This window comes from Emydura macquarii, unplaced genomic scaffold, assembly GCF_026122565.2.
Source record: "Emydura macquarii macquarii isolate MOO-44397 ecotype Brisbane River unplaced genomic scaffold, CSIRO-AGI_Emac_v2 contig_480, whole genome shotgun sequence".
In the NCBI taxonomy this organism is placed as follows: domain Eukaryota; kingdom Metazoa; phylum Chordata; order Testudines; family Chelidae; genus Emydura; species Emydura macquarii.
This window is the reverse complement of record NW_027130617.1, coordinates 1,281,576-1,309,210: the sequence shown is the minus strand read 5'-3', so window position 1 is coordinate 1,309,210 and position 27,635 is coordinate 1,281,576. Positions and strand designations below refer to the sequence as shown.

The 27,635-nt window shown below is 37.9% G+C and overlaps 1 long non-coding RNA gene across 2 annotated transcripts in view; it reads right to left on the bottom strand.

Moving 5' to 3' along the window:
• Window positions 1-4,664: 4,664 nt before the first annotated feature.
• Window positions 4,665-27,635, bottom strand: part of LOC137146744 (uncharacterized) — a 140,914-nt gene continuing 117,943 nt past the window's right edge. For both annotated transcript variants that reach the window (XR_010918030.1, XR_010918029.1), the window contains exon 4: window positions 4,665-4,798. This is a non-coding gene — a long non-coding RNA (uncharacterized lncRNA). The remainder of the gene's footprint in view (window positions 4,799-27,635) is intronic.

The window sequence follows — 27,635 nt, the reverse complement described above, 5'->3', positions numbered from 1 at the left end:
ATCATTGGCAGATATGCCTTCTCTATGGGACTGATGCAATTGGCACACTTTAGAGAAGGGGTGCCCAAAGTTACTGACCTCCTGAGAATCCCTTCCCTGCTGAACAAAGACCTTTAGCCTTGCCACAGGGCACTAGCTCCGAGCTCCCCACCGCAAGCTGGTGGGTGGAGAAAGACAGGAGGCCATATGGGGCTCCTCAAGCCACAGTTTGGCCACCCCTGCATTAGAGCATCACTTAGGCTAGTCTAAATTATGCTGTGGAGTCATCTCCACTAGCTAACTCAGGATCAGGAGCATGGAAAGGTGGCTTAAAACCACTGTTTCCCTTTCTCTCCTCAGCTCTACTGAGCTGCAGATATGATTGACCCCTTAATCTTCTTACAGAGGAGATCGTTTTAGAAGCTACTCCAGGCTTCCAGTTTAAGTTGCAGCATCCCATGTGATTGTAGATTTAATGTGCAGTTGATCAAGAGACTCTGATAAGGACACACTTAGATTTAACAGTGCACCATAATGCCTAAGGAAACTAAACATGAGATCCAAGTGGTTTTTGGTTTTTTTGGTAAATTCTGTGTCACATTTTTATTAAATTGGAATCTTGTATGTAACTGAAGCACACGTATAAAACTTTCACTTCAGGGATGAGTTGAGCTCATGGCACCTTTTCCTGTATGTTAGTAAACATTTTTGGGATCTAATTATCATAGGGGAGTGACATTGCGCATATTTGCATGACATATTATACTAAATAGCAGCATAACGTTGATTACCACTGTAGGAGAGTAAATAGTTAAAGCTGGATAGGTGGTCAGGCCTAAGCTACAGGGAATGGGGTCAAGTCAAGTGTAAATTTTGATTCTGTTAATTGGTGTGAATTCTAGTTAGATTCTGTTATCTTTTTCTTCTTTTCCTCCCTTCATGGCCATCTGTGCTGGGAATGAGGTTAATAAAATACCTATTGATATTTCTGTGAAAGGCCTTTTGGTGGGAATAAAGCATTATCTTCCTTCTCCCCCTGGTATGCCTTTATTTCAAAGAATGTTAGTGTAAAATTTATAGGTTTTAAGGTGGTGTGCCTGACCTCTGTATGGTAATCCTGTAAACAACAAACAGGGGCGGGTATAATTATATTCATTATGTAGTTGTTAATATTCATTTAAAGGTGTCAATGCAACCAAATAAGGGTCTATGGGGAGTTGCTGAAAATGTATACATGTATATACTGTTATGGATAAAATAATTGTAAAGTAACCCCCTCGTTGCTCACTTGCGGTGTTGAGGTGGAATGAGCAGGCAATAAAGGGTTCTGTCTCCTCAATCCACCCCCAGGACAACCTGTTTGGTTATTTCTAACAACCACTACATGGTGTATTTCATCAGAGTTCCTTTGAGGTAGCGCTCAAGAAAACATCTGATGCTAGAGAACTCCAATCTACCAGAAAGTGGAACAAAACAAATCTAATGGCTGTAGGTTGGAGCTAGTCAAATTCAAATAGGAAATAAGGCATATTTTTTATCAGTAAGGGCAATTCAACTTTGAAATAACTTGTCAAGGGGTGTGGCAGATTCTTCCTCCCTTAAAATCTTTACATTAAAGATTGGATGCCCTTCCAAAATGGAGTCTCCATCACAAATACAAGTACTGGATATGAGGCAGGAGTTACTGGGTGAAATTATATGGCTTGTGCCATGCGGGTAGTTCCTGGATGGCCTCAAAACTTTTCAATCACAAAATTATGCAATAACTTCCTCTCCTCATAGTTACATGCTGATTAACTGATCTGCCATTTTGAATCCACATTTCAGGCTGTACGTTTCTCAATTCTAAACATTCTTCAGGGATAGATATTCAAAATCTCCAACTTCAGAAGATCATTGTTGTCCCCTGGGATCCCAACCCAAAGCCACACAAATCAATAGAAGTCTGTCTATTGACTTCACTGGTTATGGATCATGCCTTGAAAGACTATCCAAGTACCAACTCTTAAAAATATACAGTGTCTACTGGTGGGTAAGTAATGGGGAACAAGATATTCTCCTGGCAACGGATCAGAACAGTTACTTTTTCCTTTTCCCAAAAGTGGAAGTATTCAAAATTTTATGTCTGATGGAAGTGAGTGTGGAGCATTTATGATATTACTGATTTCTACACAGACCAAATTAATGCACTTGCCTGAAGCTCATGTCCTAGTTCATTCAGAAACTGAAATGCCATGTACAGTAAGATAGTATTTTCTTCTAATTAAAATAGTCATGAAACAACTAAGACAAAATATGCAAATAAGGGCTAAAATGATAATACAGAATACTATCCCTCCAGGAAAAACAAACATTCAAAATAAAGTATTCAGTGTTATGTCAGTGGTTTTGAAAGGTCTATCTGTTAAAACTGAGACTATTTTGCTTTAATTACATCTGGTAATTAACAGATACTATATTTTCATTATTTCAGAGATCTTAATTAATAAAAAATTTGGGACTAAAGTTTAGGTTCCAATATGAACTGCATACTTCTGGGTTTTCCCATGCTTTATCTCCGATGTTGAGCCAAACTCAAAATTAGGTTCACATTTTTGTGTTTCAAAGAAAATCTCCAATGAGCTCATTGTGGATCTAGATAATTTCTGTTTAACAAAATCTCATGTAGACAAAAAGGCGTGTCATATAATAGAAGCCCTCATGTTTTAACATATTACCCTCTCTAAATGACTACTACAAAATGAAGTAAAAGCTGGTATAAAAACAAGAAACTTATTTAAATAATGACCCTTTACTATGAAAATATGACTCCAGGCAAGATTACCATTTTACATCAGTGATTCCATTATTGCTGAATATTCAGCATGTTTGACCAAACCTTCAGGAGCATGTAATGCAAAGAGAGCTTTGTGTGATCATTTTATGAAATATTTATTTAAAAAATGAAAGCACAAGTCTGTTTATAATCAGAGCCAAGAAATGATCAGACTCAATTTTAAAACTTCAGATTGTGCCATTTTCTTAGAAGACTAGTACAGCAGGAGGATGGTCTCCGATCTGAAACTGGACATAGTCAAGACCATTAGATCTTAATAGCAAAATGTGGATCTCTCTTCAAAGTTATTACATCGCTGTTTTGAACATAAAATCTCAACATGTTTTCCCAGTTGGATTCCATGGGGGTCACCCCTCATTCTAGAACCATTACTTGTTCATTTCTGTTACTTAGAAAATCAGGTTTGGAACTCTGCCAGCCACGCCATGACATACGCAGATACAGAAAATGTTGTCATCAAAGCAATACATCTATTACCACCACAACCAAAAAAGTAATATGAAATTGATTCAATAGGCATGTTAGACAGAACACAAAGTCAACAATGGGGAATACTCTCACAAAATGACTGACAGAAATATTTCTTTCTTAACCTTGCTGACAAATAATCACCAGGTTCTGGTTCGTAATAGTCACTCAAGCCACATCAACAAAAAGAGTAGAGATGGGTGGTTATTACCCCTGACTACTTTTCATCTCTCCCTACTTTGCCCTTTGTACTCCATCTACCTTTCCCACATGGGAGGAGGAGAAAAACAAGCACCAATGTTCTCTTGTTTTCTCTCATGCTGTGTCTGAAATGACATCCCTCTTCCTGAGCATGCAACCCCCTTACTGTCTGATTTCCTCTCCAAACCTTGCTTGTTCTCCATCTTGCTTCCCATTGTTTTCATTCATTCCTGTGTGGTCTCATCCTTCCCACTTTTTGCCTTAATCTCTCTTTTAAAATATGAGAACTTGTGAGATTCACCTCCGAGATCGTAGAACCACAGGGTTAGAAGGGACCGCAAGGGCAATCCAGTCCAACCCCAAACCAAGATGCAGGATTTGTTGTGTCTAAACTACCCAAGACAGAGGGCTATCCAGCCTCTTTTTGAAAACCTCCAGTGAAGGTGCTTCCATAACTTCCTTAGGCAATTTGTTCCATCGTTCTGTTGTTCTTAGAGCTAGGAAGTTTTTCCTGAGATTTAATCTAAATCTGCTATGCTGTAGTTCGAACCCATTGTCTCTTGTCCTGCCTTCTGTGGCAAGAGAACAATTTTTCTCCACTTTTTTATGGCAGTCTTTCAAGTCTTTGAAGACCGTGATCAAATCTCCCATTCATCTCCTTTTTTCCAAACTAAACATACCCAGTTCCTTCAGCCTTTGCTCTTTTGGCTTGCATTCCATCCCTTTGATTATCTTTGTGGCTCAGTTCTGGATCCCTTCCAGTTTCTTTACATCCTTTCTATACAGCAGTGACCAGAACTGGACACAGTACTCCAGCTGAGGCCTAACCCGTGCAGAGCAGAGCTCATTCTATTTTGTTTGACTCTTCCCTCTTCATCCATCCTTTTGTCTCTTGCTTTCATTGTCCACTTTTATCTATCTCAGATTGAAAACATTTTGGGCAAGGAGCAGTGTATTTTTCTGTGATAATGTGTTAATTCCCTAACTCTTTAATGAGGTACAGAATGTTTCTTAGGAAAATTGAAATAAAACAAAGACAAGTCTCTTGTGCTATCATAAATCATGGAAGACACTGAGAAAGACTTTGAACAATTGTTTCTAATTCTTAAACTGGTTGCCAGTTTTTTGAAGAACATGTATAATTTGTACCTGGGGTTTTGATGCATACACATTTTGTGTCTTCATTTATTCTCTGGTATCTTGTCTGAGATGAAATTCTTGGTACACAGAATGCCCACCATTCTATTTCGTTACATACTTTTTGACTTTTGGGAGTTCGTCTTGATGGGTTTCCATATGCTGATTTCAACACATCTGTTTTATCAGGGACAGAAGAAGACATTTTCATTTTCACATTTTTCTAAGCATGAAAGTGGTAAGAGTTATGACCAAATGTAAGGAGGTATGTGATAATTCCATTATATTGGTGTAAGGGAGGGACTTCTAGCAGAAGCTATGGCTTTTCATGATGCTGCGCATTGAAGCTTAATCATTGCTGGCATCTATGGTTAGAGTAACAGTCTGGCCAACTTAGAAGTGGGCTTCCTGACAACCTAACAGATGGGCACCAAGGGTAAGTAGCCATAAGATCATATATGTGCATTAAGTGTGAAACTTTAGGGCATAATTCCCAGGCTTGATTACCATCTGTCTTTCCATCCTCAGTTTATATGCCTGTTATTAAAGGGCTATGCTATGTAAAACTATCTTTGAACATGATTAATGGTAATGAAAAATAAGAAAATAGCTCCCACAGTGAGATAACTAGTAATAAGATAGGCATGGGGCAAATTTTGAATTAGTTGGAGCAGTGGTAGGATAGTCATAATTAAATCCCCACCCACTCTTTTTTTCTCTCGTGGGAGTCCCCTATTGAGTTTTGTATAAATAAGTGTCTAAAAGATGCAGAAACCTGCTCCTTGGCTTCTCCCAGGCTCCTGCATGTGCAAGGGGAATGCTTAGTTACCAAAGCCAGTCCCTAGGAAAAACTGGGACTTGTGCACTTAGACTCATAATTGAACTGAATCCCATATTTCATAGTCACCTCACCATTGAGCCCTTCTATACATTTTCACAAGGCAAAGGTAGAGTGCCATGAAGTCATTTACATTTTACTTTTCTTGTTCTCATTAAAGATTGGAACCATTTTTTATTTCTCCTGCATGTGCTGCTTCAGACAACTGCCCCTCACATCCACTAATCAAACATCCAGGAATAAACTGGTTACAATACAGTCAGTTGCTTTAAAGTCCCTGTCCAAAACTTCAGTTTTATTTTAAGTAATTTCAGAAATACTTATTTCAGTGTCTACAAACACTACTTCAGTTACTGTTGCACACATCCTGTGAGTCTGTTGATAGAGAATAATTAAAAAACAATAAATACCCATGTGGGTTATTTTGAGTGAGTGCTTGTCAGAAATTTAAAGCTTTCCAAAATTGATGTTTTGGCTTCAAATATGTTTGAATGTTACTTCTGGCATTCAAACATCAATAACACAAAGCTTTACTGTAAGATGCTATTTATATACCCTGATCATGAAAATAATGATCTAATTATACTGAGGCTTGAGAGCAATATGTAAGCTCTGTTTACATGTTAATCTTGCTGTTAAGGCTTGAAGTGCATAAATGAGGTTGTGTTTATATTTTCTTATTTCCGTACAAGTTAGAAAATATGAGCCAAATCTTCATTTGGTCTGACCTAGTATTGGCTTCAATGGAACTGTGTCAATTCATGCCATCAGTTGAGGAGCTGGCCCAGTATATTTTGCTGGGTTTACATGCAAGAACTAGATGAGCAATGAAAACACTTTCCATGAATATTCATTTCATTTTGTTTGCATTTTTTGTGTTTTCTTTTCAACTACATTTGAATGACTGAGTTTTGCTGGCACAAACATTTGCAGAAAGTAAATTTCAAAGTTGCATGTATGGGATTAATGGAAACAGAACTTTTTATATCTGCACTTGCAAGTGCAGAAGTGCTACGTGCCCATCCAGTTAAAGAGGAGAAACAGTTGGCAAGAGAAATTTCACCAGAATGCTGAATTAAATCTTGCAGAGAACTCTTGAATTAAATGAGAATTGGTTGATAAGAGATCTCTTTTTTGTATGTGTTGAACTTTCTCCCATTTTGAAAAGGGAGCTAAATTAGAATCCACTCTATTGGTTACTAAGACTACCAATAGTCTTTTTATATGGGTGTAGATGACTAGGGTCCACTGTGATTGGTCAGGATATTCTCCTGTATTTTTAGAAGTTTGGAGAACCAAAGGATACAAACTAACATTAAATATTATAGTCTTGCATTTCTAAATACATAAGCCCAAGTTACATAGTGATTCATTACATATAGAGATGGTTCCTAAACAAATTTTTTGATTTAAACTTTATAGACTCTCTCTACTGTCTAAAATGGGCCAAACCAAAAATGGCTGCATTAAAACATTCCAGAATTTAGAGAATTTAATTTTCCAGCTCAGGCACATCTATAATTATTCTATATTATTACAACACTTTGAAAATATAAACTACGTGGTGTTATTCATAATAATGATTTAGGAATGTCCTACTATAGGTGCTTCTATTTAAGTGGGGCTTTCTTTTGAGAAGTGACTGTAAAAGTAACATTATTCATGTTTACTGTCTTTCAGTGACTCCCAGATCATATCCACGCAGTTTACAAGAAACATTTTTTTCTTGAGTGGCACCCCAGAAAGTCAGCTTCAAATCTGAAAGTCAAGCTGGATTCTTTCTAGCCTGTGCAACATTAAATGCAGCATAATGCACATTGGAAAGACCAATGGAATTATTCATGCATATTTCTAGGTCTAAATTACTAGAATCTCTGTTCAATGTGCAGTAGTGGCTTAAAAATAATCAAATTGCTATGATGCATAGGAATGGGATGGAAAACACTAATTTAGCAAGGAAATAAATAAAACAGGACATGATTGAGGCAAACAAAATAATGAAATGGGTAAATAAGGTACTTGCCATCTTATCATACAGGAACAGGGGGTATCAAATGAAGGCATCAAATGAAATGAAAAAAATTAAAAGTGATAAGAGGAAATACATTTTAAGTGCATAACAGACTTATGGAACTCACCGCCACAAGATTTAGCTGGTTTAAAAAAAGTCAGCATTTATATGGATAGTTAACTGAGATAGAGTACTTAAGAAAGAAAAGAGGGATACGAACCATCATGCTTCTTGGCATAAACCATTAGTTGATGGGAGTTAGGAAGAAATTTGCCTAATGGGCAGTTCATTAGTGCGACCAGTTATGGAAATTCCTTTGATTGACAATTATAATTCTGACGGCCACATTCTGCCTCAGCTCCATTTTTTTCCCCACATTTTGCTTTCATTTAAAGTTGTTCAACTCCATTGTTACAACAGGGTTGTATACTTTTAACTTAGGATAGAACATGGCCCTGCAGTTGGAGCTTGGTTAAACAATTCCATTGTTCATGTGCAAGCTAGACCAGAATATAACTCACTCTTTAATACCTATGTAGCATCTGTAGCTTTAACTGGAGTAAGTAGTAGTAAACCTATTGTTACTAAAAAAGCTAAAGTCTCTCTCTCTGAATATACTCAGCAAAGAAATCAGGACTATTTTGAGGCTGACACTTTCCAGAAGACAACCACATTTTAAGAATCAAGAATTTACTTTTAAAAATACTCCATTGAAATTGTGTTAAGAGTTGGAAAATTTTAAAAACCACATACACAAAAATGTTGGCCTTTGAAAAAGTCGTAAACTTGTCTTGTTTCAGTCTTCACACCCTGCTGTTGTTTAGATCTTTGGAATATCTAGGATTCGTAATATATATGCAGAATGATTTAAGCCTTCAGTTATTAGGAGGCAAATTGTGGCTTGGCTAGTACAGTGATGCAGAGACAAAAAAGAACATGAGGCATCCACTTATTCTTCTGTGCTGGCTGCTCACATCATGATTAGCAGCACAAGAAAGTTTTCAGAGAATATATTTTCCCACTCCTTATGCAGGGCACAGAACAAGGCAGGGACTGGGTGAAGCCTTGGCTCTGTCTCCCAAATGCCCTGGCCAACATAGCTTTGCCATCATACTGGGGAATGTTGTCAGTAGGCCTAGCCCAGCTTACTTCCTCCCCTGAGAAACCAGGAAATGGGAAGGGCATTTGTGCTTCTGAGAGTCACAATCTCTCTCCCAAGATACTGCTGGAGAAGCACAACAGCATGCCGGTCCTTACTCTGGGCACATGGTAAAACCACCACTGAGCCCTTGGTCAGTCTTTTGTATGCCAATACCAGATCCATAACAGGAAGAGTGTTTTAGTGATTTTTTGCACCAATTTTCGGTTTTAGCAGCAAATCATGCATTATATACAGAGGAATTAGTTGCCTTATGCCCACAGATGTGGAAAATATAAACTAGATATATTTTTAAGAGTTTTTTAGAACTGTATGGAATATTTTCTGATCCCCTGTATTACAGCACAAAATCAACAATAGAGAATACTCTCACAAAATGACTGACAGAAATATTTCCTTCTTAACCTAGCTGAGAAATTACCAAACACCTGCCTTACCCAAAATGTACCTTAATAATTATTGCTGCAAAATGCTAACATTATATATGCTGAGTTTTGAAATTAAGGATGTATAAACCCAGACTTTTACACAGGAAGATATTTCCATTTCAGCTGATCTGCCCCCGGTGCTCTTTCCCTGCCCCATCTTCTAGATGTTGGACATTTGTCCTAAATTTGAATGGACCTTGTCTGAAACTGAAAATTGGAAGGTATAATGTGTCCATCTGTTAGATTCAGAAAGTTCCTTTTTTAGAATCCTTTGAATCTTCGTGTATAATCCTTTGTTAGGCCCTAAAATTTCTTTGATTGCATGCACATTATTTTCTATTGATTGGTTGTGCTCCCTGCCACATGAAAAGAGTGTTAATCCTCTAGTAATTAATGTCTTGCTGAGGTCAGCAGAGGTCAAAACTTTACATTTTTGGATTTGGTGAATTTGGTTCATTGGAACTCCTTGTTTTCATTAGTTCAGTTATTCTATCATTTTCCCTTGGTGTACTTTGTTCTCTCTGAGCGCTGGTATTCCCTCTCTTCTGAATCTGCTTGCTTTTCATTTGGTGAAGGATCCATTTTGCTTTTGTACTGTAGAGTGTCTATGCTGTACACTGTACAGCTGCCTTTATGGCATTGACAGTTTCCTTCTGGCTATTTATATAGTTTGCCAAACTGGAAGCTGATTTTTCATTCTTAATGCCTGTGATGTTAGATAATTATACCATGGGGTTCACTCTGTACAAGAGATCACAATATACATAGAATGCAATTATTATGCAAAATCATTTATAGACAACTGAGTCACAGGACAGTACAAAGCGCATAATTTTAGCTATTGATGGAAATCCTGTAAAATTTTTAAAGGACAACATTTTATTTTGTTTCCCTTTCTTGGGGATTTTTATTCCATCAAGACAGTATATAAATAATTCCTCATTGCCTCAGTTAATTTGAAAACTCACTTAGCCTCATTAGTCTGAGACAATTTTCGTTTCTTGTTTCAACAGTGCCTGTGCTGAGTGCATTTGTACAATCTGTCTTCGCAGTCTCATATGCAAGAGATATTTTTGACACAGTTGAAATCCCATGAATCAGATTCCAAGCATTAGTCTGTTTGTATCTTTTATGATGTCTTTCTTCTCTCTGTACCTGATATTAAGGATAAACATAATGGTCGCTTTCTTTGGGAAATGGATACAATCTGCAAGTATCTTCTCCTACTTAAGCAGAGTTAATGAGAATTTTTCACTGCATTTCAGTGAGCTACGCTTCTGTTTTAAATGACTATACAGTAAAAACTTTCAGAATAGGGCTGAGCTTCACCCTTGCCATCCTATTTGTGTATTTCCTTATAAATTTACCAACCACTGCATTGTATGTCCTTTGCACCTTGCATACAAATATATAAAAGACAGCAAGTGTTTTATTGTGTTCAATTTTCATACAGAGAAAACAATTGTATTTGATGCAATATAAGAAAGTGAAGGACAGTGTAGTGTGCTCAATGAAAAACACCTTACATAATATGACATCTTTTATACTCCCAGCTACAGGAGGAAATACATGATATATCTATACTGCATATGAAACCATAAAAAAAAATCCCCCTACACAGCGCTTTCCACAACAGCTATTATAGCACAGCTCCATTTGCCTTATTTTCTAATACACAATTATATACTAGTGCTTCAAATGGCAACCATTTGACTTTTTGTATCATCATTCTATTTTAAACAAATTTTGTACATGTTTGGTACTGGCCTCATTAAGGGCTTAATCCTGCATTCCTTGCCCTCCCAAAATTCACTAAATAGTCATCTAAGGCCCCAATACACAGAGTATTTAAGCACATACTTAACTTCGAACACATGACTCCCACCTATTGACTGCAATTTACCCTACCTCAGTGGGACTAAGTGCTTTGCTGAATGGGGGCCTGACTCAGCTGGAATGTGGCTGTGCAAGGAACAACCATCTTTCCCTACACTGACTTCTTTTTCCAGATCTATAAACTTTTTGTTCTTCCCTGCTCAGAACACGCTGTTGTGGTGGCCTATCTAGGTATTTACACAGCCCCATCACCACAGTATCTGGGCGCCTCTAATATTTTTTTTTTTTTTTCATTCTTTATGAAAACGTCTTTGTTCCTTTACTTGGGTGCTGCACCGAAACTGAACAATTTGGAGGTTGGATGTTTCTGATTTGACAATACCTTGGTAAGTGACATGAGCACCATGAGCACGTTGCCAGTGCATTGATGTGGCAAGAATACAAGTCAATTACAGAGGCATTACTTTTGCTGTATCATGAGTCAGATAATAATAAAAGCATATTTCAAACCATTCAAAAAAAAAAAAAAAAGAAGAATAAAAGGCGCAGATCACCATGAAGGGAAAACATCAGAAAAAACCCTAATTGACTTAGTTTAAATTAATCTAGGACCACATACTAAATGCATTAATCACAATTGCATGGCTATTGTATGGCATCACTCAGGTTTAAGGTCATTTATCATGCGTGAATTTCTTAAATTTAACCTTATTTTCTGAGTTTGTAAACTTTTTTAGGGGTGGGAAGAAATAATTACAACATACCTGTAATTTCTTCCTTTAAGTTACTGAGACACATTTGTTGGAGAAAATAAATGGGATTCTATGGGACACCCCTAACCCCCCCACCAACAACTAAAAAAGTAAGTGTCTAGGTCCCCCTTCCACATCTATCGTCGGAGTAGTCAGGTGGGTAAATACCAAAACTCAGAATAAAGCAAAACAAGGAACAATTTATTCAGGGGGCAAAAACAAATGAGGAGTCACTCAGGGATTTAACAAGGTGGAGCTTAACTCCAGATTCTTTCCCAACTTAAACCTAAACCAGGCCCAAAGTACTACCCAAGATCTTTCTTCACCCTCCTGGGGTGTTGTTCATGACTCCCAGGATGATGAGCCAGGAACTCAGGATCTGCTGATGAACTCAGGAACCGCTGCAGGTAGGTATGCTGATCTTCTTGTGTGGGGGCTATCCGAGATGTTCTTCCTAGAGGCTTCTCTTCTTCTCCCAGTGACTCCTGAACGTGCTGATACTTTCCTGCCTCTAGGGCAGACAGCCCCGAGCTGGTTGGCTTGCTACAATTTATAGAGTCCTGTTGCCAGGCAGATCACACTCCTTTCCACCTTACCTTTCCCACCTTTTTCCCAGAAAAGGTGGGAAACACTGGGGAAGAAGACCTCCAAGATGGAGTCCTAGCTGTTCTTTCACCATTTAAAATGGCGGTCAGCTTAAACATTTCATTTAATTAACATAATAATTCCCAAACTGAGGCTTTTACTCAAGGAATAGGGAACATAACATTTTCAACCCAACACACTCTCAGCTTTAACTCTACCATAACGTATCTTTTGTTATCTAGGAATATTTAAAACAAGATAGCTTGATTCTTCTAAAATATTGTTCTTTAGACACTGTTATAATAATATACTAGCTAAGTGAATATGCACTATATAAAAAAACTGGGAGGGTTTTGAAATGAACTCTTGAAAATTGTGCATAACTGGGTATCCATTGTGATGATGGGTCACAGCAATAAGTTTGCATGTTGAACTCAGAGCTGAAAACATTTACTCATAACTTTTTCAATAAGTCCCTTTTAAGTTATGTTTAGGAGTATCTCTCATTGTAAATCTTCAGTAAATGGGTAACACTATTTATTCAAATGGGGAAGAAATAATTTACAATCACAAATTGCCTTTGATCCAGCTTTTGCTTCATGAGTAACCTTTTTTTTTCTTGCAATTCCAGATTTTAATTTCAATCTTCAGTTTTTAACTTTTTGCTCCAATCTGTGCATAATGTAAACCACAAGGATAGAGTAATTTCAGCTGTATGCTTCATAGTGAATAATTTTTCCAATTAATTGAGTTTCTTTTTTTGGTTTTTGAATTGTCTGCAAAAGGCGTATGGTCTTATCACATATTTTATTTGAAATTTTTTGCTAAATAATTCTTATTAAAAAAATTGTATCTGTAACTTGGTTACATCTGATAGATGGAACTTGCTCTGTGTTGGTTAGTTTTGCTTGGACATGTAGACAACATGATATCGTTTCTGTTCCCTGAAATAGTAAAAAACTGTGTTGATTAAGCCTACCAAATAATACACACGTAAAAAAGCATTAAAAATATATGTGTCATTAAAGCAGACAGATAGGATTCTGAATACACAGAGAGAAGCCCTGTTAAGAAGGAAGACACCATTTTAGAAGCTTTAAAAAAAAAAAAAAAAAAAAAGGAGAACTATACTCTGCTGGTCTAGATGTATTGCTCTACAAGGCCATCTGTCTTGGGGATAGCAGACCGAGGTGCTACCAATTCTGATTTTTAATAAAAGGTGTACCATTCCTTCCTGAGCACTAACAGGTATTTTGTTCCTTGATCCATCGGGAACAATCAAAGAGCTGCTATTTGACAGATCACCTTTAATAGTTCAGGTGCAATAGTGACTCTACAAGCTGGTATGAAACATGGCCCATTGCTCCCTGGATGATCAGCAGTGTCTTCATCTTGCGGGGCAGTTGCAGGCTGACCCTCCCTTCCTTCAATTCCCTGGCTAGTCATTCCACATGCACACACTCCCTCCCTTTAGCTCCTCCCCTACTTTCTGTTGTATTTTACGCACTGGAGGTGAGGAGGCAAACAGAGAAGCTCAGAGGGGGTGAGTGACTGACCAGAGAAGAAGTCTCTGCCAGCCCAACAAACTACTTAGCCCGCAGATTTCTCTTTTCTGTCTTTGAGACTTAAGCCACAGATGACGGTTGTGAAGGAAAGAAGAAACAATGGGAGAAGAAAGAAGAAGTGAATCAGAGTGCATTTTCTCATGGTCCCTCTCTACTGTTCTGGTGGAGACCAAGGGTTGTAAAGATGGCCAATTATCCTACCAGGGAATATCTGTGGCATGGGGTAAATTCAGGTGGCATAGGGCCAACATAGCCAAGCCTTTCATATTGTAGCCCCATGCACAAGGGATGTGTAGAAAGCACAGGTGAGGGGGAGGGGAGTAAAAGCAGTTAGTTTGGCCAAAGCACCACTGTGCTCTAGATATTCTCAACAGCTGGAATGGTCTCTTGGGGCCACAGGAACCTAGGTTTAAGGTGCTCCTGATGGCTTCTTAAGGCTGCTCTGTCAGGTTCCTGGTGGTTTGTAAACAGGGGAAAATAGAAAGGTGGTTAAATCCACCTTTGCCTCCCTCTTTGGAATTCCTATGTCTAGTGTAGTGTGGCTAGAAGACAGAATCAGAGATCGTTGGTGGGGCAATAAATCAGCTCACAGAAGAAGCCAAATTGGAAGGTAAACTAGAAGGCAGCATGACGGAGAGAAGGGAAATAGAGGAAACAATAGATGGAGACTTCAGGAATATTTGTAGGGAGCAAAACCAGGCTAGAAGATATATGGCTGGAGCAGGGGGGGAAACATATTGAAAAGAAACTTAGCTGAAGAGGGCAGATGTGGGGAATCAAACTTCAGAGGAAAAAGACAGAATAAAAGAAAATACACTCAGAGTGGCAAGGAGAAGAATTTTAGGAGGCAAGAAACCTCCTAAAACACTCCCAGCCCCTCCCTCTGCCAAGGAACAGAGAGAGAAACACACTGGATCAGACCTGAGGACCATCCAGCCCAGTATCAGGTCTCTGGCAGCAGGCAATACCAGAGACTTCAGAGACAGGTGTAAGAACACTATAGTTGGTAGATGTGGATAATCTGCCCCCCAGATAGATTTCATGAACTCTAATAGTTATGGATTGATCATCATTAATTCTGGATAGTCTCATTATTCATACAAATGTTGAATCTCTTTCTGAATCTTGTTAAGTTCTTGGCCTCAATGACTTCCTCTGGCAATGAGTTCCACAGTTTTATCACACTGTGTGAAAAAGTATTTCCTTTTGTCAGTTTTGAATTGGCCACCTTTAATTTAATTGGAATGTCCCTGTGTTCTTGTGTTGTAATACAGGGAGAAGAGTAGTTCCTGATCTGACTCCACTAGACCATTCATTACTTTAAAGGCTTTTATCATGACTCCTCTTACTCATTTCCTTTCTAAAATGAGCAAATCCAGTGTTTTCAATCTCCCTTCATGACAGAGTTTTCCCATGCTTTTGACCATTTTCATTGTTCTTTGAACAATATCTTTTTTGAGATGGGTTGACCAGTACAGCACACAGAGATAAGGCTACAACACTGATTTATATGAAGATATTATAATTTTCTCCATTTTCACCATCCTATTCCTTATGCATCGTTCGATGTTAAATTGCATTTGCTCATTAAGCTCACTATTTACAGTGATCCCTAGGTTTCTTTCTGGAGTTAATATATTCATTTAGAACCCTGTAAGATGTATGAGTAGTTTCAGGTTTTTTTCCCCTCCAGAGTGCATTATTTTACATTTATCAACACTCAATTTCATTTGGTGTCCTGTTGCCTGTTGACCTAGCTTGTGTAGGTCTCCCTGAATTTCTTCACAATCCTCTCTGGTCCACATGCTGAAATAGACTAACTCCTAGGTGAAACAATTGACTTTTCTTTACAGGAATACTCCTAACAAAGAACCTGTTTGTGCTCCCACACACAGTGTCTCCCCCATCCCCAATAAATCTTACAGTAGCCTAGTTTTTCTGTGAATAATGTCCTGAACAAGGGTTATGTGGTCCAGAAAACAAAAGGTCTTAAGCTTTCCTAGCTGCTACCTCACTATGACAGCCCCAGTATCGTCTTCAGGCTCTCCTGATTATAAAAAGTCATACTCCTCAAATTAGGGAACAAAGGCAATACTGTGTGACCAACCATAACCAACCAAACTAGCTCAAATTTCAGTATCTAATGTTCATAATTATGTTACAGAATAAAATAGAATAAAAACCTCACAATAATCTGACAATAAAATATATCTGAGGAAATAAGTGTGCTCATTCTGCAAACAGAAAAAATAGGAAAAATAAGTTGATTACATGATTTGCTGCTAATTATTCATTCAGCTCTATCTATGTATTATTAACAACCCCAATTTTTCTTTTTGACATTCTCAGCACATATACCTTCAGAAGATACTGTTATTGACAGCACTGAAATGTGTATTTGTACTTCAATCACTAATAAGTATATGCCATTCCATAAATAATATCAAGTTCTCAATAAGGCTGGCAAAATTCCTTCTAGTGGGATTTAAAATCTCAGCACTTTTTACCAAGTTAGCCTCTATCCATGGGCATAACTGAAATCACATGGAAAATGTTACATGGATACTCTGTCTGCACTCATATAGAATAAAATAAGATATTCAAACAGAGGAAAGGAAATGAATGAACAAGCTTAAGTAAATACCTGTTAATTATTAATTAAGAATTAGTCTCTTGCATTTTGATAGAGTTAAAACAGAAGCATGTTTATTTACTTCCGATCCTATTATTCTTTTCCCAGAAACCAGTAGTTCACTGTGTTAGGGTGAAATTCTGTCCCCATGAAGTCAATGACAAGACTCACATTGGCTTCAAAGGGGCCAGGATTTCATCCTAAAGGCACTTTCTGTCTATTTCAGATAGATAGACATGTAAAACAGAGTAGACACAAACAATATATGGAATAATGAATGAAACCGAGTCAGAATCTGCCAATATTCATTTGGGAAGGCATTTTTATTGGAGCAACTTGTAAGCAAACCTACTTTAAAATTATTTTAAGTTCGATTTCAAATATATATATATTTAAAATATGATGTTTTATTTCTTCTTTGTGGTGTACATGGAATGAGTAAAGTCTTCATGTACATGATTGCTATTGATATTTAATACATTGTAAGTATTTCAAAGGACGGAGTAAAATATTACTTTCCCTGTTATTATATAAAAATTGGAAACAAGTTACAGTTGCTTAAATAACTGGTAATTACAATATATTGTTCATATAACACCACAAGTACACTATATTTAAAAGCAATGCTAGCAGGAGTTAAATTACAGTGGAAAAGCTTTACATTAAATGATTGATTTTTCTGAAATAATTGTAACTCGCTTTTCACCTGCAGGGGGATAGCAGTCTGATTGGTTAAAAAATAGGATAAGAACAAGGCTTCAGAATTGAGATTACATCATCACTTGAAGATAGAGGGGATTATAAATGGATATTGAGCTGCAGGTCACTGATTCTAATCTAGTCTAGATTAAATTAGTCATCTCCACTACTTTCTGATGATGGTTTGGTGGCCTATCTGAAATGAATTTGTGATCTCAGCTCATTTCCTAGTGAACAGATCTCACAATCACTAAATCACCACAAGAACTGGTGATCCTGTTGACAGTTTCAGCAACAATTTGAAAGCTCATGTTTAAACCTATCGGTGAAGAGTTATGGGAATGGGAAATATGCACTGCTTCCTGCTATGCCATTCTCCCAATCTGTCAAAATTGGAACTTTTCATAAGAACTAAATCTCAAAAATATACACAGAGGAGCCAGTTAGTTTAAAAAAAACAAAAAAACAAAACAGTAAACATTTTAAAAATATCAGAATATTTTTTTCCTGTAGGTTTTAAAATGAATGATTTTTGTTTAATTGAAAGTATTGATATTTTATTTTTCATTTACTCCCCTTCTCCCCACAACCTTTTTTTTTATCTCATTTCCATTTTGCCCAGGAAAAAGAAAAAAAGAGGAATAGGGTAGGTGGGTTGGTGGAAAAGAAATATAAAAACCCTGCTTTAAAAGAAAAAAAAATCCTTTCATTGACAAACAAAAGCATTATATGAAAATTTTCATTTTTGGAAAAAGGACATTTTAAAATGAAAAACTGTTTCATATGAAAAATTTTGACAGTGCAAGAAACTTCTTAGGGTGTGGGAGAGCGTTCTCAAATTTCAAATACATCTCCTCACTTCCTGATGGGAGAATACTCCACCTAGTTAAGAGAAAAGGATTATAGAGGTCTCTCTCTCTCATTTAACACTACCACATGCAGTGTTCACTCAAGAGCTACAGAGTTTCCTGCAGCCCCCAACTGTGTCACACAAAACTTCAATAGAAGATGAGGACATTTAGCTTGCGTTCATATAGTCAGGTCCATGTCCTTTTCTGGGCCATGTCACAAATTTAAAATAAAAATTATCCAATTTAAGACTGGTATCACCTTTCTTTAAGCATTTAATTAGAATTAATTTTAAAATAGATATTATGTTTGCTTTGGGACAGGGACTTTTACAATCCCTGAAGAATAAGTGTAGTTTTAGTGATTCTGTTGCATGTAAATCAATCTAAACTAAAATCTCACTCTGAAAATAATATTTCCAAGTCCAACTGAAAGTTAAAATGGACAATTTTCAACCTAAATCCCCTTTGGCTATTATTTGTAATTAAAAATGTCTCAACAATTCTTTTAATGCAAACTTCTGAAGTTTAAATGCAGACTTGGCAACATGTGTTTGTTGACACTGTGATTAATTACACAATATGTGAATGGTATCTCACAGACAGTATTGCATAGATGAGAGACCATAACACAGTTTACAATAGGAAGTGAGTGATCTTATCCTTTTAAGTCTTGATTAAAGGAAAAATTAATCGTATAAATTGCATGTTTTAAACTGATTTTGTTATCTTGAGCTCAGTAAAATCTTAGCACAGCAGAGGTGATTCTTGATCAAGGAGATGTCTACATATTTTGACAAACTAAAGTACCTCTAGGGTGCTGAAGTTCCATGGCACTTACTTCACATTTCAGCCATTTAGTGGTGGCAAGATGAAGGCTTCCCTGAGGGATCCCTGCATTGTTACTGAGAGCACACTTTCAGCTCCAGTTAAAATAAGAGGTTTATTATCCCCATAATTATTTTTGAATGGGCTATTTTGACAGTTCAGTAAAGGGGATACTTGAACTCTAATTGATGCAAATTTACCCTCAAATCAAAATAGTACATAGATGAAAGAATATATAATTTCTCTTTGGAAGTACCCAGTTTGTATAACTTTAATAAAGTACTTCCAAAGATGTACTACTAGATTATCACTATCCTCTCCTATTTCTAGTATTATTATGGGTGATAATTTCGGTATGTTTATAGATATAATACAGTAAACTGATAATTTACTTGAAAGTCAATTATTTTCTTCTTCTGGCAGCCAAGAGATTGAATTTAATACAAAAATTAAAATTTAAAATGATGCTAAAATTTTAATATCTGAAGCAGTTTCATTATATGAATTCTTGCTTTCCTTCAGTAAAATTAAATTAGGCCAGGAGAAAGAAAAACGTTAAAAAGAGATGATGGTGAATTGTGACAGCAGCCAAGTAAATAACTTAACAAGAAAAAAGCTTTGCAGAATATTGATTTAATGCATCACTTAAGCAACAGAATCTCTCAAATCAGCATTATACATGCTCTATTTCCTTGTATCTTGGACAGTTTGTCTGTTCACCTCTCTCAAAGGAACAAACACATATTTCTCCATGAAATGTTTGTCTATAATGCACAGTTTTTAACAGTAGGATAAAAATGCAACTCTGCTTCTTTGAGAGAGATGCATTTCCAGAAATTCTAGCAAGCTGGAATGCCATATATAAAAAGCTACTAAAATTAAATTTAGACCAGCATAAGATAACTGATATTATCCTATTGAAAACATATCACAGAAAAAGTAAGCATTTTCAATATGCACAAAAGACTATAAATTGCAATTTGACCTCATTGTACAGAATTTCAATAGGCATCTGAAGCATCAAAAGAATTTAAAAATTCTGTTTAAAAGTTACATTGATTCCAAATTGTGCTTTCAAATGTTATGTTCAGTACAAAGATCAGTGTAATAAGGAGAATTGTAGAAAAATGAAGGGCAAAAAGCAGAAATAACTTGTCAAGTTCATTTTTGTTGTTTTAAAGAACAAGCTACCAATTTATACCATTTTGTCATCAAAACACAGGTTTTCTGTTCAAACCTGTAGGACCCAATTTAGGCAAAATTAGCCCTTATGATTGCTGGCCCCTGGAAGATCTTTGAATGACTTAGGCTCCATAGCTACAAAATTGTCTCTTATTTGTCTGGTGGAAAAAACTGTTCTCCAGGGGTTACAAAACACAGAACTGAGCATACTACTGCTTTCCTTTTCTAGGGACAAAGTCTGTGACTCCACCTTACCCAGTTACCATATATAGCTCTATTGCAATCACACTGATTCACTCACTGAGTATATTCTGATAGTTACCCAAAGTCCCAGTTTGGGAAATGAATCTTATGAATGAGGATAGGTTCTTCCACAAAAGACTGAACATTAGCCAGCCAGGGAAGAATTTTAAAGGGTCCCTGGCCCAAGTTATTGGGTTTTCCCTGCCTCAACACTCCATGCCAGACAAAATGGGCTAAGGGATACATTCTTTCTTTAAGCACAGCCCAGAGAAGCAGGTGGTGTATAAGCTGCACCAAGCCAGGAGTAGTCCCAGGAGGTATGATGACTTAGACACACCTCTTGCACTTGTGTTTTGGAATACAACCCCAAATGACAGTACTTTAGAAATGGTGGCATTCTCCCCAAAGGAAATTAAGATATAATGCCAGTTTCCAAAATCTTGAGCAGTTAGAACATCCCCGCCATAACTGAGCTTGGATTACAATTTATTTGATCAGGACATCTTCAGCAGCTTCCATCATTGTAGTCCAACCCCAAAATAGCTCCAGTGGAGCCCAGTAAAGTCCAGTAAGAACTTTAGAGCCAAATTCTGTGCTAGTGTAAATGGGCAAAACCCCTTTTGAATTCAATACTTCTTCCATTTTCAACACAGAGAATTTGTCTGTTAACCTGTAGGTCTCCTTCCATTCCAAGAGAAGATAGCATCAAGCAGCCCTCCTTCCCTTAATTTCTTTTTCCATGATGCAGTAGATATGAAATGGCTCCCAATCCTTTTTAATATTGGCAAAGCAGATTTAAGGAATTACATAAACTACCTCCTGGCCAGTTTTATCCTTCACAATTAAAGGATGCATTAACAGTATCATTTGGAAGCTGTGTGACCACACTTTTAGTTCTCTCAAGCTGAGCAAGGCAGGGAAGAAGACTCATCTGTTCACCTCATGTTGACTTGTCATTTGAGATCTGCATCAGAGCAGTGCCTCATAAGAGTAGAGACTGATGCCACCACAGCTTTCCCTCTGTCTAAAGTAGAGCCGGGTGAACTATTCATTGTGAATAATTTTCAGATTTAGCCCTGTTTTTGCTGTCTCAATTTTCTACAAAGTTTCACTTTGTAAAAATTGGTTCATTATCTGACAATGTTCAAACATTTTACTTTTAGTAGTAGTAGTATATAAGAACATACTGGAAAAAGACAAGGGGTGAAGTCCTGGCCCCACTGAAGTCAATGGAAAAATTCCCGTTGACTCTGTGTGGGCCAGATTTCAACCAAGATCCATGCAGTGAGAAACCTACAATCTCAATTTAAACATAAATGAGACCAGTAATCAAACAATAGGGAAGAAAAGGAGAAGTAGAACAGAAGTAACAAAAACTACTGTGGTTGGCTCTATAGAAAATTGATGGCTACAAAGATCACACAGCTCTCAGTTAAGACATAAATACATTCTGAGGGCTTGGAGGGCAGTTTTGTTTTCTAAACTTCCTGTAGGAAATTGTTTGAACATATTCACATAATAGTAGTTATGTGAACGTGTTTCAATTTGTGTTTTTCATGAGCTGTGTGTTCAGACTCTTTTTTTTTTTAAACCATACAAACACTCTTTTCCCCCATTCTTTACTCAACCCTGATATTAGCTTAGAGAAGGAATTCTTTGTTTTTGGTGTACAAGAATCTAGAAATTCATTGCTAGTTAGAACAACAAGAGTCCTGTAGCACTTTAAAGACTAACAAACTTAATTTCTGCAGGCATAAGTTTTCCTGGGCTGACACCCACTTCATCAGATGCAAGAAATAGAAATCAGATAGGGAGTATATATATTCATCCAAGGGTAAGGAACAACAATGGGGAGGGTAGGTGTTAGCAAACTCCATTCAGTTAGAGTAGTTGAGGCCTATTCACAACCACTGATTAGAAGGTGAGACTGTGAACAGTGACAATTACTTCTTGTAATGAGAGAACCATTCCAAGTCCCTATTCAGACCCAGGTTTGATTGTTTCAAGTTTGCATACGAGTTCCAGCTCTGCAGTTTCTTGCTGAAGTCTGTTTTTGAAGTTTTTTTTGTAGAAGTATGGCAACTTTCAAGTCACCTACAGAGTGGCCTGGGAGATTGAAGTGCTCTCCTACTGGCTTATGGATGTTACCATTTTTATGTCTGATTTGTGTCCATTTATTCTTTTGCGTAGTGACAGTCCAGTTTGGCCAATGTACATGGCAGAGGGGCATTGCTGGCACATGATGGCATATATTACATTAGTAGATGTGCAGGTGAATGAGCTCCTTATGGTGTGGCTGATGTGGTTAGGACCTGTGATGGCGTCACTAGAGTCCATGTGCGGGCAGAGCTGGCAATGGGGTTTGTTGCAGGGATAGGTTCCTGGGTTAGTGTTCTTGTTGTATGGTGTACGGTTGGTGGTGAGTATTTGCTTTAGGTTGAGGGGCTGTCTGTAAGCAAGGATAGGTCTGCCTCCCACAGCTTGAGTGAGTGAGGGATCATCTGCTAGGATAGGTTGTAGATCCTTAAATGATGTGTTGGAGAGACTTTAACTGGCGGCTGTAGGAGATGGCCAGAGGTGTTCTGTTGTTTTCTTTGTTGGGTCTGTTCTGTAGTAGGTGACTTCTGGGTACCCATCTGGCTCTGTCAATTTGTTTCTTCACCTCTTCAGGTGGGTATTGTAGTTTTAAGAATGTTTTATGGAGATCCTGTAGGTGTTTGTCTCTGTCTGAGTTAGCAATCCTATTTTACTATATTCTATGCTGTTTCTTATAATATCCTGTCCCTGTGGTATTTGTGCATCTAGCAAAGGTAGCTTCCTTAAAAAACATCAGAGAATCCAACTATAATGTCTAAGTGTCCTAATATTTTACTAGCAATTTCAAAGTCCTAGTGATTGAATCTTAAAAGACAGACTACTCTGTTTAAATTATTAAATCAATTTAATTTAAATTTTCATAAGATGCAAAGGAAAAATGTGTTTCTGTAGCCAAGTATTGGGCTTGATTTCTTGCAATGAAAGCTATGGTACTGGTATTGCCTCTTTGGGGTATTAGCTTCCCTTAAGTAAAGCATGAAATAATTTCATTTATTAAAGGGGGAAAATGTGCAAGGCACATGGTTTCAAAAGGAGTTTCAAAGAAGTAGCCCAATTTGAGACCACCCAAAAACTGGAACAAGAATGAGGACAGACTACCTAGACTCATCTCCAAAACACAGAGGTCAGAAGAGACTCACAGACCTGATATAGGAGATCTTATTAGAATACCCGGTTCATCCAAAAAATGAACAGAAATAAACCTCAGCGCCAGACTTTATCATATTGAGCACTATGACGCTGCGTATCAGTCTTGCACTGGTATAGCAAGGGTTAAGGACTCCTTGCAGGCTGAAGAAGCCAAGCCCCCCCCCCCACCTTTGCCAGACATGCTGAGCTGGGAAGAGGGTATAAAAGCCAGTCACCCAGCTCAGTTGGGGCAGACTACTGACCAGGGAAAAAGAAGCCACCGGCTCTCTCCAGGTGACCACTGTCGACGTGAGGGGCAGAGCCAAAGGCCACCAAGCCCCGACCAGAGCCCAGGCTGCTAGGCAAGCCCTGAAGAGGGACCAAGCAATAGGAATCACCCAGATGGGGGACCCTGCAGACCCCGGAGGATTGTGGAATGTCACCAACAACGACAAGGTAGGAAGTAGTCCAAGTGGCCCGAGCAGTTTAAAAGGGGGAGCAGCGGAGTCACTGTCAGCTTGTTTTGGGTAGAGCCCTGCTGACTTGGTGGCCAACAACTCCGACACCGACAGGGCCCTGGGCTGTGGCTCAGAGGAGCAGGGCAGGCCTGAGCCCCCCTACCCTGAGTGCCACACCTTTCAAGGTGACACCCCACTACCCCAATGGGCTGTTAGGCCACGCTGCCCCAACAATGAGGCCGCTTTATGGACTCTGGCTAGTAGGCCACATGACCCTGATTACAGGGTTGCCCTGCTAACTCGGACCGTTAGGCCACATTACCCAGAATAAAGGATGACCCCGTGACCCGGACCGCCCTGCTGCCATTCCGGAAGAGAACCTAACAGAGTAGGTGTAAACCCACAGCCTTTTCCCCTCCTTTCCTGCATAGGTGAACTGACGCCTGCACCAGGGCATAGCAGACCCGTGACAAGAACGACTATATAACAGAAGTAAACCCTTATTTTGAAAAAAACTACCATACATTTTAGCAGCTTTACTTTACTGAATAAGAAACGACAGTATATTTACTGGCCTCTGTCCTTGCTGTGGATCACACCATAAGCCAAGCACCTTTCTAGGAGAGACTGCAGATGAGGGTGGAACACTGTAGATAGGGGTCTAATTTACTTTTGTTTAAAAATAATTTGAAAACACTTAAAATTCATTTGTCTGTTTCTTTTATGAGAAGAGAAATTATTCATCCTGAGTAAAAAGACTAGAAACCAATTCAAAGAGATTAAGAAACTAGACCAAATTTCACTCTAAAATTTAAACCAATCCAACTTCCCTCTTTTTTTTTTTTTCCCCCCCCAGGTTTGGAAAAAAAAATCTCATTCCTTCTCCCTAGCCCTTAACATACCTCCTCCTCCTCCTTCCCCCCTCCCCACTAGCTCTCAGGATCTTATTTAGCTTAGTAACCCAAACTAGATATCTGTCATCTTCAAATCCACAACAGAAACAGTCAAGATTTCCACTGGTCAGAAAAAAGGAAATTAATTCTGACGTGCCTTAAGCCTTGGAAACACTAGAGCACCTTACAACAGATGGACAAAGTACCAACCAAAGTACCAACCCTGAGATCTCCTTGACGGGATATCATTAAAAACTGGGATAGTGTAGACTGGGGATGGGGAGACATCAGGTCTGTAGAGATTAAAGAACCTATTTAGAATCAGGGAGACTTTAGTGGTTAGACCAAGGAATTGATGAAATGGGGTCTACTGCTGATCAGTGAGTGGGATTGGGGAAGTAAGGACCTGCTGAGGGATGGAGAGAAGGCAACTGTGTGTGGGGAAAGGACAAGAATAAGAAAGCATTGCAACGTCATTTACTTCTGGTATACTTTTAAGAATAGTGATGCACAGAAAATTTAAGCCTGAGTTAGTTGAGCTTTTAAAGCACTATGAATCAGTGAAATGCTGACCAAAACTTGAATTGGAGACATCAGCCCAGTGAAGCTCTAGAAAAATACCCAATTACAATATCCTGTAACCAGAATCAGGCATGGAAAATGCGAAGCAACAACATATATCAGACATATACGTTTGATGGTGGTAGTAGTAGTGAATTTCACCATATGTAGACATGACTCATTGAATCAGAGGCACTTTTGAACTAAGATGTGATTCTTCGGGTAAGGGTTGGCTAAATTCTACAGCAGGAATTGATCAATGTGGACAGTGAAGGAAAAGATTTTCAATTGGTGCAAAAAGGAGCTAGAACTTTTACTTTTAATGGGAGTTGGGCACCAACTCCTCTTTTGGCCTTTGAAAAATCTCCCAAGTACCTCAAAATTACACAAGCAACTTCAACCACTGTTTAAAACTAGATATAAAACAAACACAGTCACTGACAAAAACCATACAAAACCAACAATTATATCATTAAAAAGTGCATTGGCAGTTTTATTTAACTAAATAGAAACTATGCAGCTGACCACTCATTCCACGTATGCTTGATACTTCATAGGGTGGTTTACCTGATCAGAAGGCATTTTAACAATTGACAGTCATTCCAATAAAGTACGCAAGACTGCCTGCTCTGCATTTTTCTAAAAAGACATCCTTCCATATCTTACTGTAATTCAAGGTTTTTTTCATATTAACTCAGGACTGTTCTTAACCAAGGGATAAAACAGCTTCTGACAGAAGCACAAATAAGCTGTGTCTGATGCTTCCAGTCTGTGCTAGTCTTTCCTGGCTGTACTGACTCCATGATGCCTTCTTTTCTCCCTCTACTGCCTTCTCTCCCATATAAGGACTTCCAGTGACTATGCCTTTCCCTCTGCTGTCTCTTTCCAGACTCCTGCTTAGCTTCTGTTCTGTGATGGCTTCCTTCTTCAGCAATGCAATCCCAACAGAGATTTTAGTAGCAGTGGCCAAGAGGTACATGGATTTAAACTTTAGCAGACACTACTCATTAAACTACTCACGTTTACAACCCACAATAATGGTCAATTATTTTCTTGCTGAAAGATTAAATTATTAAAATAGCTAAAAGTATTGGACAAAATGAAACTTAACAGTACACATACTATTGAACTACATTTGATTTTCTAATTAAAAATGTGACATTTTCAGCTCAATTGCTTCATACAGTACAGCACCCAACCCTACCAGTTCCAACCCTGCTTTTATTCTACATATATCTGAAGGAATGCCATCTAAATCCTTAATTTTGCCCTTCAATATATGACACACATAATTATGTACAGTGGTGGAGGGAAAATTAGGGAAAATATGTACAGCATATAGTATGAACATGCTTATGACATGTTGTCATCATGACTCAGTGCCATCATGTCTGAGCATCAGATTAAAAGTATTTTAGCAAAGCAATGCCATGTTGACGACTATGATAATTCTCTGGCTCTCTGATTCAACTTGGCTCTGTCACACATACATGTTCTCTTTTCTACCTCCCCTTCCTGGTTGCTAAGAGGAAGAAAAAAGCATTATGCACACAGTGTAAAACTGTACTTGTAGTTTAAAAGAAATTAGTGGAGTTGCAAGATAACCACTGAAATGAACACAGGTAAGATCCCCAAGAGAACACAGTGTGTGTACATGTGTATATATATATATATATATGTGTGTTAACTGTGATATACTCTGCAGAGACAATTGTTCATATGTTATTACGATTAGCAACTCTGAGAGCAGAATGTTTGCTTCTAGACCCTTCAGAAGAGTTCTTGGAAATTAAAAGACTCAGAATAATATCTGCATGTGTATCACATAATGGTTTCTCTTCATGCTGACACAGTAGTCAGATCTGGGGCCTGTGCTACAAATGTACAAATGGCACCTCCAAGACCTGGATGTGGCTTGAGAAGTACAGGTGGATTACCACTCCTTTAGATCCCTACAGTTCCTTGAAAATGGTGCCATTCATCCTTGGTGTGTTTGAGGAAAGTGCAAGACAATACTAACTGGAGTCAGATGTTTATTTGCTCTCTTGAAATAACCCCCCACAAAAAATTTCAAAACCAAAACCTGACATCAGTGCTCAAAATATATTTAAGACAAGACCATGTATTAAAACCCAAAGAGTTTACTGCTCTTTGGAGTAAGGTTTCTTTTATAGTATTTCTTCCCACTTTAATTGAATTTTTAAAAGTAACTAAAATTACAAAGACCACCAGCACTGTAAGAAAAAGAAAAAGTCTCCTGGGGTTTGCAGC